Raw genomic sequence first — 16339 nt, forward strand, 5'->3', positions numbered from 1 at the left:
CTTAAACAAAAGAGGTGGTAAAGAGTATGCAAGCACTTAAACAGTTTGAAGGTGGGGTTCCTAGCCTATTTATTTGCAGCTTTGGGAATAGAACTGAATGTCTTTTAATGGCTAGTTCTTGCCTGTATGTATGGGGAAGGGGATGGAAGGAAGACTAAAAGGCATTTTAATGCTGTAGAAGAAACATCCCTGTTTCCTTCCAACAGTTCTCCTTCCAGCATGCCCTAGGTAGGAATGCCCTCTGAGATCAGTCAGCGCCATTTGGGAAGCCCTGCACCAAGCCCTAAAATCTGCATAAAGCTTTTTAGCAAAGCGGTATTTGCTTCACTTCCTGTGTTTAGAAGTGCTGAAATGCTATGCCACCAGGCAGCAAACACCTGGTGCTTTAGGACTGTCTTGACTGACACAGCTGCAGCAGATCTCAAGAGCTTCCTCCATCTTGGCAATAGGAGGCCGATTGCTAATGCACAGCATAAATTGCCGCAGAGACAAGGTAGGTCGGAGGAGTAAGATGGGATCAGTAAAGCATTACGGTCAGCAAGGCACAGTCCTTAGAGAAAAAAACAGGATCTAATTATAAAGGGAAGGGAGGATATGACATGTGAGAGGCTGCAAGGACCAAAAGGGCTTTGCATTCTCCTTCCAACTTGAAAAGGAGTTTCTGCTAGATCTGTGAGTACATCATAGTAGATAATATCCTCATGCTCTCAGAGTGGTACAGTCTTCCTGGCAGAGAAATATGCCTGAAGTACTCAGGCTGAGGGGGAGATTTTTAGTAAGGCACCATTGGAAGAGGTGTTCTGTATGATAGTCAAGTAGGTTTGCCAACCTCCAGGTAGAGCCTGGAGATCTCTCTGGATTGCACCTGATCTCCTGACAAGATAGATCAGTACCCCTGGAGAAAATGGCTGTTTTGAAAGATAGACTCCATGGCATTATATCCCAAAATCTCCCAAGTTGTAGCTGGTACCCTAAGTCTGACAAGCATATTCTTGAGACATCTCTGTATGCATGGATCTCTGTGTATCTATCTAGCTATCTCTGTTTGCAAACTTCTGTCATGGCCCAGAGTTTTTGGACTTGTGCTCTGTGGCAGGGTTGAGTGGGAGGTGAGCAGCTCAATGTGCCTCCCGGTTCTCTCCTTGCAGCCTTCTCTTTTCATCTTTTTTGCAGGCTTGCTCTTTTAAAGCTCAAAAGGCCCAACTGTGGCAGCCATGCCTTAGAGCAGAAGATGAGAGAAGGCAGGTAGTCCTTTGTGTCTTGAGTTCGAGAGGTCCAAGCTTTTTCTTGCATATTTGATTTGCAGGGCATAGTCATTCTTTTCACCTTTCTCTTCGACACTCTTTCTCTGTATGTCCAGGATCCGTGAACTTTGTTTCCAGCTGGAGGTCAAGGAAATGGCTTGAAAAACAAACATGTTTCTATTCCTCCTACGTAGTATCTATTAGATGTTGACACAAAAAGAGGCACTTACTCAAATCCAGTGGGGAAGGCAGTGGCAAACCACCACATAAAAGTTTGCCGTGAAAATGTTGTGAAATCAACGTCACCCCAGAGTCAGAAACGACTGGTGCTTGCACAGGGGACTACCTTTACCTTTTTAGTCAAATACAGGCAGCACGGGTGGGCAAAAACAGCGTCAGATGAGAATGTTAGAAACCCTTCCTTTGAATTTGTGGAAACAAAGGAAGGAATTGAGCAATCCCAATAACAAGCAATAAGCTTTTACCCAACACCAGCTTTGGCGTTTGTCCCTCTTCCAGCCCTGCCCAAGTCTCTTATGTTCCTTGTCAGTTAACTTTTGCAAATGGGGTGTTTCTCATAGCCCATTGAATAGGAGTAGTCACAGTTCACGTTAGCAGTGAAAAACCATCAACTTATCCCAAAATAAGCAATCAGTCTGACACTTTCTGGTTTTATTTGTTCAACGGGTCAATTCTCAGTTTCGCACTAGACCTTTAATCCTGGTTTAGCTCTGTCACCAAACTGACATTCTATGCTAGAATCAAAGCAACCAACTCTATGATTCTATGATTTTAGTGTACAATGTCAGCTTGGGGACAGGGCTAAACCAGGATTAAAGGTCTAGTGCGAAATTGGTCACCGTGTTAGACTGCTACCTGATGGCTCTTCAATTGGTGCTGGGATAAGGTTGTTTGTGAGCTCACATGACACTTTGCTTTGCAGTGGCTTCCTTTAAAAAACAACAAACCCTCATGTTTCTTAACAGTCTTCAAGAGTGCCAGCTTCCAGGGGGGTTCAGAGATCTCTCAGTATTACAGGTGTTCTCCAGACAATAAGAGATCAGTTGCCATGGAAAAAATGGCTGTTCTGGAGTTAGACTGTATGGCATTATACCCCACTGAATTCTCTCTTTTCTTCAAACCCTGCCCTCTGCAGGTTCTACCCCTGAAATCTCCAGGAAATTTCCAACCAGGAGTTGGCAACCCTATTGTCTTCTCATTTTGTGCTAGAAAAAACTTAGAGAGGCTACAGATGCTGTGGCATTATAGGGCAAGTGTGTGGCCACTCCCAGTGGTCCACAGTTGAGGAGTGTTCTACCCATAAGCATCTGGATATTTCTAATGGGGAAAATTTTACAGGATATTTAGCAATTATCCTCTGTTTGCCTCAAGAGTGTATTAGTAGGGGACAGCAGGGCAGTCATAGGACTCTGCCCTGACAAGTGATTTCACTGTGGTGCTTTTATGCCTCTTGTTCTTCAAGATGAGAACAGGTGATGAGCTGGGTTGCAATTTAAGGGGTGGAACATTTGAGGGAAGCTTCCTGAAAACCTAAATAAGGTAAAATGGAAGCAGAGGTACTCCATGAGGTTGTTCAGCTAAATGTCCCATTTAAACCCTCAGGGTGTCATTGGGATGTCCTGGACAATGTGAGTGTTTCTGCTTCATGGTTTACCAGTGATGTATTTCCTCTCTTTTCCAAGTGCAGATTGCCAGATTAAAGGAGTGTACTTGTTTGGCATGGACATTTAGCCAAAGTGATCTTCATCCTGTCCTAATTGGAATTTACTTTGATCTAAGCAATTGTAGTAAAGAGAGCTGCTACTGTACCAGAAGGAAGTCTGGGGAGTATTATGCATGGCTCTTGGCATACCCCCTTTTCTTCATTTCCTCAGAGTTGATACTGCTGGGGCCATGAGCATTTCCTCATCCCTTTTGATCCTTCTCTAGCGCTCTTTATGGCAAATGAACCATTCTCATCTGCAGCTGCAGTTCTAGGTGGAGTGTGCTGGGGAAGGGAAGGACAGGCTCATGGGAGTGAACAGGGGGAGGGGGAAAAGAGTGCTTGTTGTTTTTCAGGCTGGCTTAGAAATTCCTCTGCTCTAGTTCCTTCATTTAAATCAGGCTGTGGATGCTTGAAACAGAGATTCTGTGAATATTCAGTCTGCTAAGAGATAAGGAGGGCAGCTGCAATGCAGCCCTGGGGTACTCATTCCCCTCTGCCCTGAGTGCATCTCTTGCTTCCTGTAAACGATCTGCTATGTACAAGCTGGATAGGGACGCCTCTGCTTGGCTTGGCTGGGATGGCAAAGGGCTCCTTCCTTGGTTGCTAATGTTGGGCTAGCCATTATGCGAGTGATGGTTTCCTCTAAAAAAATAAAAAATAAAACTGCAGCAGTACAGCTATTTCTAATAGGGAAATCATACAGGCAGTCCTCCTCACCTTTCTGTGGCTCAGTTCCTGGCTTTTCACATGCTGAAGATGACCCTTGAAGAAATGTCAGTAAACAGGATACCTGGAAACAAGCTCTAGTGGACCAACAAACATCTGGGAATGTCACCTCCCCTGGATACTTACTCTTTTTGTCCTGCAGACTGCAGCTCTATATGCAATGCTTTTCTTGCTGGCAGAATGGTAACAAGGCTTTCCTTATTCTTGAACTCCCACTCCTTCCCATCTTCTGGTTTCCCACAGCAGCTGGCAGGTGGAAAAGCACAAAGGAAGACCCGTACCTCTGAACCATCCTAGGCACTTTCCCCTCCACTGATGGAAACTCTGGCAGCTTGCATCCTTTTTTCCTTCTTAACTGTATTTTGAGGTCTGTGCCTTTCCAGTGGCCAAGAGCCCTCACAGGCTGGACTAGCGGTGCACACTTAGCAACATGCCTTTTGCTTTTTGGGAGGCAGTAGGGGTGTGGGAATGTCATGTGTTTAAAATTAGCACTGCCTCGTTAGGCCTTTTCAGGCTAATTCAGAGTGAAATGCTGTAGCAGCGGTGGGCTGATTCTATCAGGAGAACAAGGACTAATTAAATTCACTCTGACCATCAAGCAGTAAATTATTTATATCCAGACAGATGCAATCTAATCTCTAGCATCTAACCCAGACCTTCCTTCTTGATGGGTGGTGGTGGTGAAAGGTGGATTAAAAAGAGAGGTGACCAAGGCCTTTTTTCTGGGGGAACACGGTGGAACAGAGTTCCAGAACCTCTTTGTGGAAACAAAATTCTCAAAAAATATTTAAAAGTTCATATGTTTCTCCTTCATTTCTCTCTCTCGAGAGAGTTCTGGCACCTCTTTTTCCAGAAAAAAAACAACAACCCTGGAAGTGACCATATAGGGGAAACTACTTTGTGATCCAGGTGAGCAGCCGTGTTGGTCTGAAGCAGCAGAACAAAGCAGTAGCTCCTTTAAGACCAACAGACTTTTATTCAGAATGTAAGCTTTCATTTGCATGCACACTTCTTCAGACCAGACTTTGTGATGGGCAGCTGGTTGGGGTAACATTTGGGAGCGGCAACTTAGTGACCTTAGTTTCCTTCGGAGTTGATTCCTCCCTTCTATTTCTGATTCTGTGTGTAAGTTTGTCAGTAAGTGTATGATTGCTAATGGAATGAGTGAGAGTTTGTATGCAGTGAGTAGGACTTGCAAGCTATAATTGGTAAATTAATCAATGAAAGTTTCTAATTGATTGGTGAAGGTAGATTTTAATGGCTGAAGCTGTGACTTCAGATGTTGGGGGTTTTCTTTTTAGGTTGTTTTGGTTCTGATATGCAATTGTAATGGGGGGGGGGTTTGCAATCTTTTCCCTCCGTACTTTTAACATTCACTGATAGCTCTTGTTTGTTGCGCTGTACATTTAGTGTTTCCTTTAATATCTCAGAAAGTTATCTCTCTGTGGAGATCTTGATCATATGCAAACTTAACTTTTAATCAAGTGGGCACAAGGTAGGTTTTAAAAAGATCGAGATTCTTTTTTCAGTTCATTGCCCTAGCAATGAGTAATCATGGCAGTCTAGCACAGTAGTTCATAACCTTTCAGATGTGGTAGCCCATAAGTCCAGATTTACTTGGTAAGGCAACTGGATTAAAAAAAAAAAAAAGAGCACACACAAATCAGTAAAATCATGAAACACTTTAACAGGTTTCACTGTCCAATTTGAGTCAGGACCCACAGGTTGGAAAATGCTGGTCTAGTAGTCATCTAGTCATTAGCCGGAAAATAAAATTCATGTAGCCATATTTACTACCAAAAGATGCCTACATTGGTAGCATCTAGATCAGAAGGATCTCCATCTCATGTTGGAACTTGAATGTAGAAAAAGAAAAATGATTAAGGGGGGGGGTGTATTTAAACTCACATCACTCAGACTGGAAGGAATATATTGGTTTTATAACCCAATTGTGTACTTTGTATGTTCACTACTTTAAAAACTCACCTGCATTCATCCACAGCTGTGGCCTCTTTAACTGCCTGTGAGGAAAGATGAGAGAGAACAAACTCAGCCAGAAGTTATGTAACTTCTGTACTGTTAAGAATCAGGGTCTTTCCCAATTCCTCATAATTTTCCTCATGTTCCAGATCAGAAATAAAGGAAGAATAATTGAGGGACTTAGACTTGCAAGGATGGCTGAGATGAAGATTATGAAGCAGGGGAGGGGCGGTGGCTCACTGGTAGAGCATCTCCTTGGGAAGCAGAAGGTCCCAGGTTTAATCCCCGGCATCTCCAAAAAAGGGTCCAGGCAAATAGGTGTGAAAAACCTCAGCTTGAGACCCTGGAGAGCTGCTGCCAGTCTGAGAAGACAATACTGACTTTGATGGACCCAGGGTCTGATTCAGTATAAGGCAGCTTCATATGTTCATGGGGAGGGATGGTGGCTCAGTGGTAGAGCATCTGCTTGGGAAGCAGAAGGTCCCAGGTTCAATCCCTGGCATCTCCAAAAAAAGGGTCCAGGCAAATAGGTGTGAAAAACCTCAGCTTGAGACCCTGGAGAGCTGCTGCCAGTCTGAGAAGACAATACTGACTTTGATGGACCAAGGGTCAGATTCAGTATAAGGCAGCTTCATATGTTCATATTAGGCTAAGAATGGACATACGCATTCCATTGCTTCGCTTAGCAGGCAGGCTTTAATGCACTGCTTGAATGTAACAAAAACACGCCTCCAGTGAGTACTTGGCAGTTTTAAAAAAGAAGGGCAGTTGCTTCCAATCTTCTGTCCAGTTTATCTCGAGAGTCCAAAATCAACTCTGCTCATATTATCCCTGGCTATGCAGACAAGACTAATAATGTGTAGGGTTGCTAGGTCAGTGTTGGAAAATACGTAGAGACCTTGGGGGTGGAGCCAGGAGAGGGCAGGGTTTGGGGAGGGGAGGGGCCTCAGCATGGTACAATGCCATAGAGCCCACCCTTCAAAGCAGCCATTTTCTCCAGGGGAGTTGATCTCTGCCAACTGGCAATGTAAAAGCAGTAGATCTCCAGGCCCCACCTGGATGCTGGCAACCCTAATTGTGTGCTCATTCTAAAAAATTGAGACCACTGTTCTTGCCCGTTAGTACAGGCTTCATTCCAGTTTGTGGTTCCACTAAAACTGAGAACAGTTTATCTCTTTTTTGAAGAGAGAGAAAAATCTAGGCCTTCCTTTTAGTACAATTTATTTATGGCCAGGAAAAATAATTACATATCTTTTGATGTGCCAGTTCTTACTGATCAGTAAGAATTTCTGTCAATGATTCATTGAGTCCAGTATCCCACTTCTGACAATAACTTGTGCAGAAGGAACCAAGAAGAATGATTAAGAATGACTAAGAAGAATCCAGGGATGGCATTCGGGATCCCCTGGCTGAAATTGTCTATTTGTCCCTTTCATCGGGGTTTTCTCCAGAGGGACTGAAGGAGGTGGTGATCTGTTGGCTTTTAAAGAAACCAACATTGGACCCTGTGGTCCTGGCCAACTACTGCCCAGTTTTGAACCTTCTGTTCCTGGGTAAGGTGGTTGAGAAAGGCCATGGCTGAGCAGTTTCAGGCCTTCTTGGAGGATGCATCTATCCTTGATCCATTCTGGTCTGGCTTCTATTCAGGCCTGGCACTGGGGTTTCCAGCGCCCCAGGCCAAAACCTGACCCCGCTCCCCTCTTATTTCTATGCGCGAGTGGCCCGATGACATCACTGGAAGTGACATCATCAGGCTGCACACGTGGCCCACCCCTATTCTCAGCCCTCTCCCTCCAACCTTGCCAAGGCTTGGAAAAGCTCCGCAAGGTCGGGAAGTTAGCCGCGCCAGCCACGACAGGAGAGGGGCTGCCTCCCCTGACTTTGCTGAGGCGGGGGAGGGCATGATTGGGGGGAGGGTGTACCAGTGAGCGCCCTCAGAGCCGCTGACTCTGAGCATGCTCACTGTCTTCCCCACCTTGTAGAAGCTTTGTAAGCCTCCGGAAGGTCAGGAAGTTAGCGGCACTGGCCTTGGGAAGAGAGGGGGCGCCATGCTTCCCCTGACTTTGCTGAGGTCAGGGGGGAGGGCTTTGCATGCCTCCACAAGGTCGGGAAGTTAGCAGCGCTGGCCACAGTGGGAGAGGGGGTGCTTCTTGGCACCCCAGGCAAGGTAGTGCCCCTAGTTGGCCTACTCCCATGCACCAGCCCTGCTTCCACCCTGGCCATGAGTCGGAGACTGTATTGGTTGCTCTCACAGATGACCTCAGGAGGCATCTGTATCGAGGCATGTCAGCACTGCTGTTGCTTCTTGATCTTTCAGCCGCGTTTGACACAGTTGATTCTGATCTTTGACTCACCACCTCACTGATATTAGAGTTCAGGGGATTGCCTTACAGTGGTTCTACTCCTTTCTCCACGGTGAGCAGATCTCCTCACGACACCCACTTGTATGTGGTGTTCCACAGGGGCCAATCCTCTTACCAGTGATGTTTAACATCTATATGTGCCCCTTGCCCAGTTAGCCTGAGGTTTTGGGCTGGGCTGTAACCAATATGCGGATGGCACCGAGCTCTGTCTGTTGATGGTCAGCTGGCCAGACTCTGCTTCGGCCTGGTAGAACATGCTTCCATTAGAGATTGGGGCTCTACCTGATCTACTACATTTTTGTAGGGCCTGTAAAATGGAGCTGTTTTGCCAGGCCTCTTGAATGGGGCAGCGCGTACCCATAATACATTGAGTCTGACCTCCCTTGCCACAGTATCCCACCTTTTGTCGGGCCTGCTATCATCAGTTCCAGCTCTATTTGTTTTATGGCCTGATTAGTTGTCTTCCAACTGAAACCCAGTAATTTTAATTGTTTTACTGTTTTTTATTGTTTTAACCATTTAAATGTATTGTTCATTAAAAAAAAAAGAAGCCACAAAGCAACCGTAGGGCAATCTTTTTCTAATTTGCATGTTATGCTATAGTTGTATGGAAATCAGTAACGTGTAGGGGGAAAAGGATGAACCTTATATATAGGAATTTCACAGTGCGAAACCTGGGACTAATCTAAATGCAGTTGCATGGAAGTCTTCTGTCTGTAGGGAAAGTATGAAGAAGCTCTAGGTAGTCATGATTTCAAACAGTGAAATATTTAATGCATGGAGGAGATTAAGGTAAAATTACATGAAAAAATGGCTACAGCAAAATTCTGGATAAGTCTTTCTAGTACTCATTTATTTCGAAATGCTCGTAAGGAAAGCTTCTACTTGATAGCTTGGAAATAGTGCCTGTATTGTAGGGATTCAGATGCTATTACAGTGGAAGTAGGAGATGTTCTTTTCTGGGTTAAATCAAAACACATTATTCCCTCCTTACATCTGACTATAACTTTAATGGCCTGTTTTGTCTCCATTATGTCCTATAACTTTCATGTAATCACTCTTGCATCATGCCTTTATCCAATGTGTCTCCTGACATGACCACAGGAGTTTTCCTTCTAGGACATAGGCAGGTAGCATAACCTAATCTCAGAGCAGATACAAACTGTTATGATCTTCTTTAAAGACCTTGCTTTCTTTCGGTTATCTGACCCCAGTGTCTGATTAGATCATTCTTGTGTCTCAGTGGTAACATGAGCTTTGACTGCTTAAAAGCTGCAGTTCACTCTAATTACTATTGAACTGACATACCACTCCTTCCCTTCAGTTGAAAGGATGGGTAAGATGGGGGGGGGGCAGATGAAAAGAGAATTGTTGTTTAATCCTTAAGGGCCTTGGGAAGATTTGCAGCATCCATCTTTCTTCAAATGATAGCTGGTAAGAATGCCATGTTGGAAGGGATAATGCTGTGTTTGGGGGGGGGGGCAACGTTTTTGTCTCACGTTTGTCTCGGCTCTGTTTTATCCTAGCAACAACCCTGTGAAGTAGATTATGCTGACTGACAAGGTCACCCAGTGAACTTCATAGCTGAGTGGGGATTTGAACCGAGTCATTCAGTCCTAGTCCAGCAAACAAATCTTATTTTCAACTTGATTTTTCACAGCTGTTTCTCCCTTCCCAGTGTCCAATGCAGAGCTTTTGCAAATTGTGAGAGCAGAATTTAAATCAGCCCTCAGGCATGTTTTACTGTGTTTACTAATGCCACTTTTCTACCTTCTCTTTCTTCTCTCCTGTTCTGCCACAAGCACTGGCAAACCCTCCCGTTTCCCCCATGCACATTTCTTCTAAGGTATACCTCTTAGCCTGAAATGGCAACAGGAGTCAGATCACATGTGTGGTAGCTTTCATAGCTCTCTTCTTTCTGAAGAGGCTGCACATTTGACTTTAAGCATGAAATTATTTACTTTTCAGTCTGATTTGCTCCCAAAGCAGCTAACAATTTGAATAATAGGAACAGTTGCTGCCATTGAAGCAAACTGCAGAACTCTGTCTGATTGACATCATAAAGGTTTGCTTTTGGAGAGAGGAAAAACTTTATCCTGGAAAGATGATATTCTTCAGTGGCTGATGTGCTAGAAATGGGGAGCCAGTGACTGAAAGGATAGCAGCATCACTCTTACTTGGAGTATTCTGTCTGATGGATAGAGGGATGTATTGTGCTTTCTCCAAGTATTCTGCTGATGCAGATACTACTGCTATTGTATCTACCATCCCAAACATTAGAAGTTAGTAGTCAAGTGGGGTTTTCCCACAGACCAAACTGTTGACTGATGGCTCTGGCTCTCTGCATCTTTCTTCTTCCTGACAGCAGCAAGGAGGCCTTGGAGGAAAATGATAACAAGTCCTCTTTCTGAACATCCTGTTGACTAAGCTGCAGCTACTCCCCGGTATACAGAACTGTCCTATGCCAGGGATCCCCAGCCTTTGTGACCCTGTGAACACCTTTGGATTCTGACTCAGGGTGGTAGGCACAACTCCAAAAGGGCTGCTGGCAGAGATGGAGCCAACTACAAAAGTCAGGGAGATGATGCGTAATGCTAACAGTAATTCTTAGATGTTTCAGGCAGAAGCTTAGTTTAACAGAATGCCTTTAAAATGACCATATTGTTTAAGGTATCTTCTTGCATACTGCAAAATAACCTAGTGAAGATCCTTACGCTATGGTGGCAGTTGTTGCTGAAGCAATTTTTGAAACATCTGCATGGCCAATCAGCCCCCTGCTGGGCAAAAACCTCATTTGACCCCCACCTGCTTTCTAAGAAAACTTGGCAGCACCAGGAGAGGTGTCGGTGCGTGCCATGGTGCCCATTGGGAAGATCTCATTTCCCTGATTCATGTGTACATGGATTTATTTTGTAGAAAATTTAAGCCAAACTGGTACAGCCCATTGATGCTGTGGACCGTGTGGTGAGTTCTACTCATGTGTTCTGTCTCAAATCAGTATTATTAGTTCACTATCTTTTACAAGGAGGAAGAAGATGAGAGAGCTGTATTGGCAAACTCCATATTACTGTCTTCGAGGAGGCCATTGTGTAACCTATGCAAGCCACTCTGTGTCCCCTCTAACAGCAGCTATCGCAGAAGTTACGGGGGGTGGGGGGCTGATCTTCTGTAGCCAATTGTTACTTGCCACAAGTGATCAACCATGTGCTAAATTACAAGGCTCTTTTTGTTTCCCAAGGCCACTCAGTAATTTTCATCTTTAAATGGGAAGCTTTGTCAGGCTTCAGGGCTCGCAACCTGGCTTGTGAACAGTATGCAACAGCTTACGATCTGATAGTTTTCTACGGTAAATTTATTCTTCCATTATATTCAAGGGTAAGATATAGGGAGGAAGCTGTGAAAATGCAAGCATTTATGCAATCAAACTATAGCCCTTTAGAAAATAAAGACCTTTTCTTTCCTGTCTCATTTTTGTTTAAAGGAAAGGAACTCTGTATCTTTTCCTGGCTCCACCAAAATGTTTTGAAGTGAAATCAAGTGTTCCCGCTTGTTCCTATGTCAGCCATAGTTGCTGCACATCCAGTTTAGGCTTCAACTGCAGAGCAAGTTTTCTACCAGTTACAATCCTAAACAGAGTTACACACAAGATCAGGGGTGTCAAACATGTGGCCTGGGGGCTGAATCAGGCCCTTGGAGGGCTCCTATCAGGCCCCCAAACAACTGGCTCCTATCTGCTTCCCTCTCTCTGGCTGTTTTCCCACTGACCTTACCCCGGAGCGACGTCCCTCTTCTGCGTGGATTTCCCACCTGCGCAGAACCAGGAAGTGCCGCAGTTTTTGCGTCGCAGATGTAAACCGCTAAAAACCAGTTTACATCTGCGACGGAAAAGCTGCGGCTCTTCCTGGTTATGCACAGCAATTGGTGGGAAATCCGCGCAGACACTGTGCGGTGAAGAGGGACGTCGCTCCGGGGTAAGGTCAGTGGGAAAACGGCCTCTCTCTCTCTCTTGCTTCCTTCTACATCTCAGTTTGCTTTACAAGGCTTCTCAATCACACAAGAGATTCAGAGCAAAACCTCCATTTTCTCTACCCCCAGATCTTCTCTCTCCTGGGGAGGAAGGGAAAAAGCCAGAGCTTCCTTTGGCCAGTTCCCTGGATCCCATGGGAGAAATACAAAGAAAGCACCTTTAAGACCAACAAGTGCTAATGTTTTAAGCATGTTTTGAAATAGTCATGTTTATCTGTGTCCTTTAAAAAGTTTGTATCTCTGCTACCTAATCTTAAATAGGTACACATGTGGCCAAGCCCAACATAGCCTGGCCTGGCCCGGCCCAACAAGGAGTCATTTATGTCAGATCCGGCCCTTGTAATAAATGAGTTCAACGCCCCTGCACAAGACTGTAGGTTTGCACTGTTAATCACATTGAGATAAGAGCTTGTGTTGTAATTGCCGATGAATACTGGCTTGCTTTTTGACAGGACTGGAATAGCTCAATAGCCTGGCCCCTGCAAACTCTTAAGGGTCATTTCAGCTGCTATGAACTGAGTGTGCATATTGTGTTCATCATTACATTTGAAGTGGCTGCAATTGCTCTTCTTAACATACCACAATGAGAAATGGAAACTGGCTGCACCCTCCTGGTGATGTCTGCATGGGTTAAATAAATGGCTGTAGCTGCTTCATATAGGACTGATTTCATCTACGCAGTACATATGTGGTGGCCCTTAGTTAAGAATGCATGCAGTGCCTTTTTTGATCTGGCAGTCTGTAAACCTAGTATCTTGAGCATCAGATGGTACAGAGGAAGCATGATACAGTACTAGGAGAGTGAGGACACATTCTGTTCTTTCATATTCACATCTAGCTTCCATCCTCTTGTGGTTTACTAATACCTCCGAGCTTGAAGGTATATGCATGCCTTGATCATTGTATTTAATAATAGACATTGGTATAATCTCTGTTTAAATAAATTTATTTTCTTTGCTGCCACCATATCCCATGTAAGTGATTTGTGCAATCCCAGAAGACCACAATTGAGTGTACTGGCTGCTGTTTTTTCATACTGGATCGAGGCGGCTCGGCGGTACTGATGTTGTTAGACCTGTCGGCAGCGTTCGATACGGTCGACCATCGGTTGCTGACTTGCCGTCTCGCCGACGTGGGGATTCAGGGGTTGGCTTTACAATGGCTTACCTCTTTCCTCAAGGGTCGGGGACAAAGAGTGGCGATTGGGGGTGAATTGTCCCGGAGGTACCCGCTGGATTGCGGGGTTCCTCAGGGAGCAGTTCTATCCCCGATGTTGTTTAACATCTATATGCGCCCTCTTACCCAGATTGCCCGGAGATATGGGCTGGGCTGCCACCAGTACGCTGATGACACCCAGCTCTATCTACTTATAGACGGCCGGCCTGCCTGTGTCCCAGAAAACCTGGACCTGGCATTGCAGGCCGTGTCTAGATGGCTCAGGCTGAGTGGGCTGAAGCTAAATCCAATGAAGACAGAGGTCCTTTGCCTGGGTTGCCGTGGTCCGGGGAGGGAGATTCCCTTACCGTCCCTCGACGGTGTGCCTCTGTCAGCGGCGCACAGGGTTAGGAGCCTGGGGGTGCTACTGGAGCCTACTCTAACTATGGAGGCCCAGATAGCAGCCACTGCCAAGTCTGCATTTTTTCATCTCAGGCGGGCAAGGCAGTTGGCCCCTTTCTTGGAGGACGGCGACCTGGCAACAGTGATCCATGCAACGGTCACCTCGAGGCTGGACTACTGCAATGCCCTCTACATGGGGCTGCCCCTGTGCCGAACCCGGAAGTTGCAGCTAGTGCAGAATGCCGCTGCCCGGCTGTTGTTAGGGCTCCCTAGATGGGAGCACATTCAGCCGGGGCTTCAGGGACTGCACTGGCTGCCGATAACATACCGAGTTCGGTACAAGGTGCTGGTCATGACCTTTAAAGCCCTTTATGGTCTGGGACCTGCCTACCTTAGGGACTGTCTCTCCCCACATGTTCCCCAGAGAGTGCTGAGGTCGGGGTCTCAGAACCTCCTTACAATCCCTGGGCCAAAGGAGGCCCGTCTGAAAGCAACCAGGGACAGGGCCTTCTCAATTGCAGCTCCCTGTTGGTGGAATCAGCTCCCGGAGGAGGTGAGGGCCCTGCGGAACCTTGGACAGTTCCGCAGGGCCTGTAAAACAACCCTCTTCCGGTTGGCATATAATTAATTGTGATCGGAGTGCCTGAATATTAAATCTCGAACATCAGATTATTGAATACTGGAAAAATTGAAAGACTGACTTAAGGAAACGTAGCATAGTGTATATCGATGTGAGTTTTATGTATTTTTAGGTTTTTATGTATTTTATTGTATAATTATTAATGTATTTAAATTGATCTTTGTTAGCTTTTTTCTGTTGTAAGCCGCCCTGAGCCCGCCTCGGTGGTGAGGGCGAGATATAAATCGAATAAAATAAATAAATAAATAAATAAATAAAATACTCAATGTCTCCTTTATGAAGAAGATAATGATAATGTATTGTTTGAATGTACAAACAGCACCTGGATGTAGTACCAGGCGAGCAAAGGGATCCGTGTCTAGATCTTATAATTTCAGTTGCGTTGCTAGAGTCCTGAAGGTGGTTACAAGGTGGAACATGTGACGAGTCCTACTGAATCTTTCCCAGCAACTATAAAAGACAATACGCGGCAAAACAATTTCAGAACACCAAATAGACTTCAGAAGGGCAAGCAGCTCTCTTAACCCAGGTTCCCAGGAGCCGGTCTGTGTGTAGTGTGTTCATGCAGGCATATACGTGGTCATTTTTGATCTTTTTGCCAGCGTGTGTCAGTAAGATTAGTCAGGTGGATATGCACTATAGCTTCAAACAAGCGGAAGAAGTTGAAACAGTAACATGAAGAAACCCAAGCCCATGGTTTCAACTTGCAGGCGAATTGGATAATGGGAAGGTTGATTAAACAGCTTCTCTTGTAGGGAGGAATTAAGAATTTCCCTCCGGGCTTGGTGAAATTGTTTGGAAGAGAGAGGGAGTAGGAGGCGCAGGGAGTTGGAGTCAGCCAGGCCGAAGAAAAGGAACTCTCAAGTGTTAGGAGGGTCAGTGCTTTTTTATTCTTCTTACCTCTCTTGCTATGGTTTGTGACAGCTTATTGGCTGCCATGCGGCAAATTGTTGTCACCGAGAATGTTTTAAAACGTAGCTATGAAAGCAAGGGCCACCTTGAATTCCTAGAGAGAGAGGCAGGCATGCATACCCACTGGCATCTTAGAAACTGTTTCTTGTCAAAACCTTTAACTCTTTCAGCATGAGCATTTTTTGTCACATGGGGTGAGGTACGGTTAACTTGGGAGATGGAATACTGAAGTCATAGTTCCCCTACAGAAAATGGCTGCCTTGAGGCACGTACCCTATGATATAATACAACACGACTAAGCCAGATCAAAAAAAACCCCAGATCACACCACAAGCTTACAATGATGCTAAATGCCACAAGGCTGAATATGGCAGGAAAAGGTGGCAAAGATACACTGCAACCCAAAGGAATGCTGAGCTTTAGCATCTGTGTGACTGTTTCATGCCCCCCTGCACACATCCCCCCCAATTTTTTTTCCTTATCTCCATTTTGGGCCTCTTTCGGGGCTTTGACACAGACGCGGGAATACCAACGTGTGTGGGGGGGGGCAGCATCTGTTTCAGTGGTGGGATGGGTGGGAAGGCAGCAAGGGGGGTGAGTGAATGCCAAGAGTTGGAGGTGGGTGGAAAGACAGCAAGGATGGGGTGAGTGAATGTCACGAGTGAGGGAAGTAGTGGCATGCCAAGGGTAATTGAGAGGAAGAGGTGGTGGATGGGTGGTAGTTGGAAGGGGGTGGGAAGGTGGGTGGGGGAATGAATGCCTTCACTTGGATGGGAAGACAGCAAGGATGAGAGGGCATTCATGCAGAGCCTCTTTCTAGAGCCCATTGTACTTTTCTTTACAATGGGCTTTCTTCCTAGTGTGTAATAAAACTCACCAAGTACTGCTTTCATTCCATCTCTCTCCTCATTCCACATAACTTTCTGCTGCTGACAGGGATGGGTGAGCAGAATTTATTTACTTGTTTCATTTATACCCCATGTTTTGCAGGGGGGAGGGCAAAGCAACTTACATGATTTTCTTCCATTTTATCCTCACAACAAACCTGTGAGGTAGGTTAGGTCAAGAGTGTGTGACTGACCCAAGGTCATCCCCACCAAACTTAATGGCAAATTGTAGCTAGTACCTGAATCTCCCAGATCCTCATTCAATGCTCTAATGACTG

At 45.4% G+C, this 16339-nt stretch overlaps 1 protein-coding gene across 3 annotated transcripts in view; it reads left to right on the plus strand.

The window, feature by feature from the left end:
* The window catches only part of RBFOX3 (RNA binding fox-1 homolog 3), a 509742-nt gene that overhangs the window by 59637 nt on the left and 433766 nt on the right, over positions 1-16339 (plus strand). The window lies entirely within an intron of this gene.

The sequence above is a fragment of the Heteronotia binoei genome, chromosome 13 (genome assembly GCF_032191835.1).
Source record: "Heteronotia binoei isolate CCM8104 ecotype False Entrance Well chromosome 13, APGP_CSIRO_Hbin_v1, whole genome shotgun sequence".
Taxonomy (NCBI): Eukaryota; Metazoa; Chordata; class Lepidosauria; order Squamata; family Gekkonidae; genus Heteronotia; species Heteronotia binoei.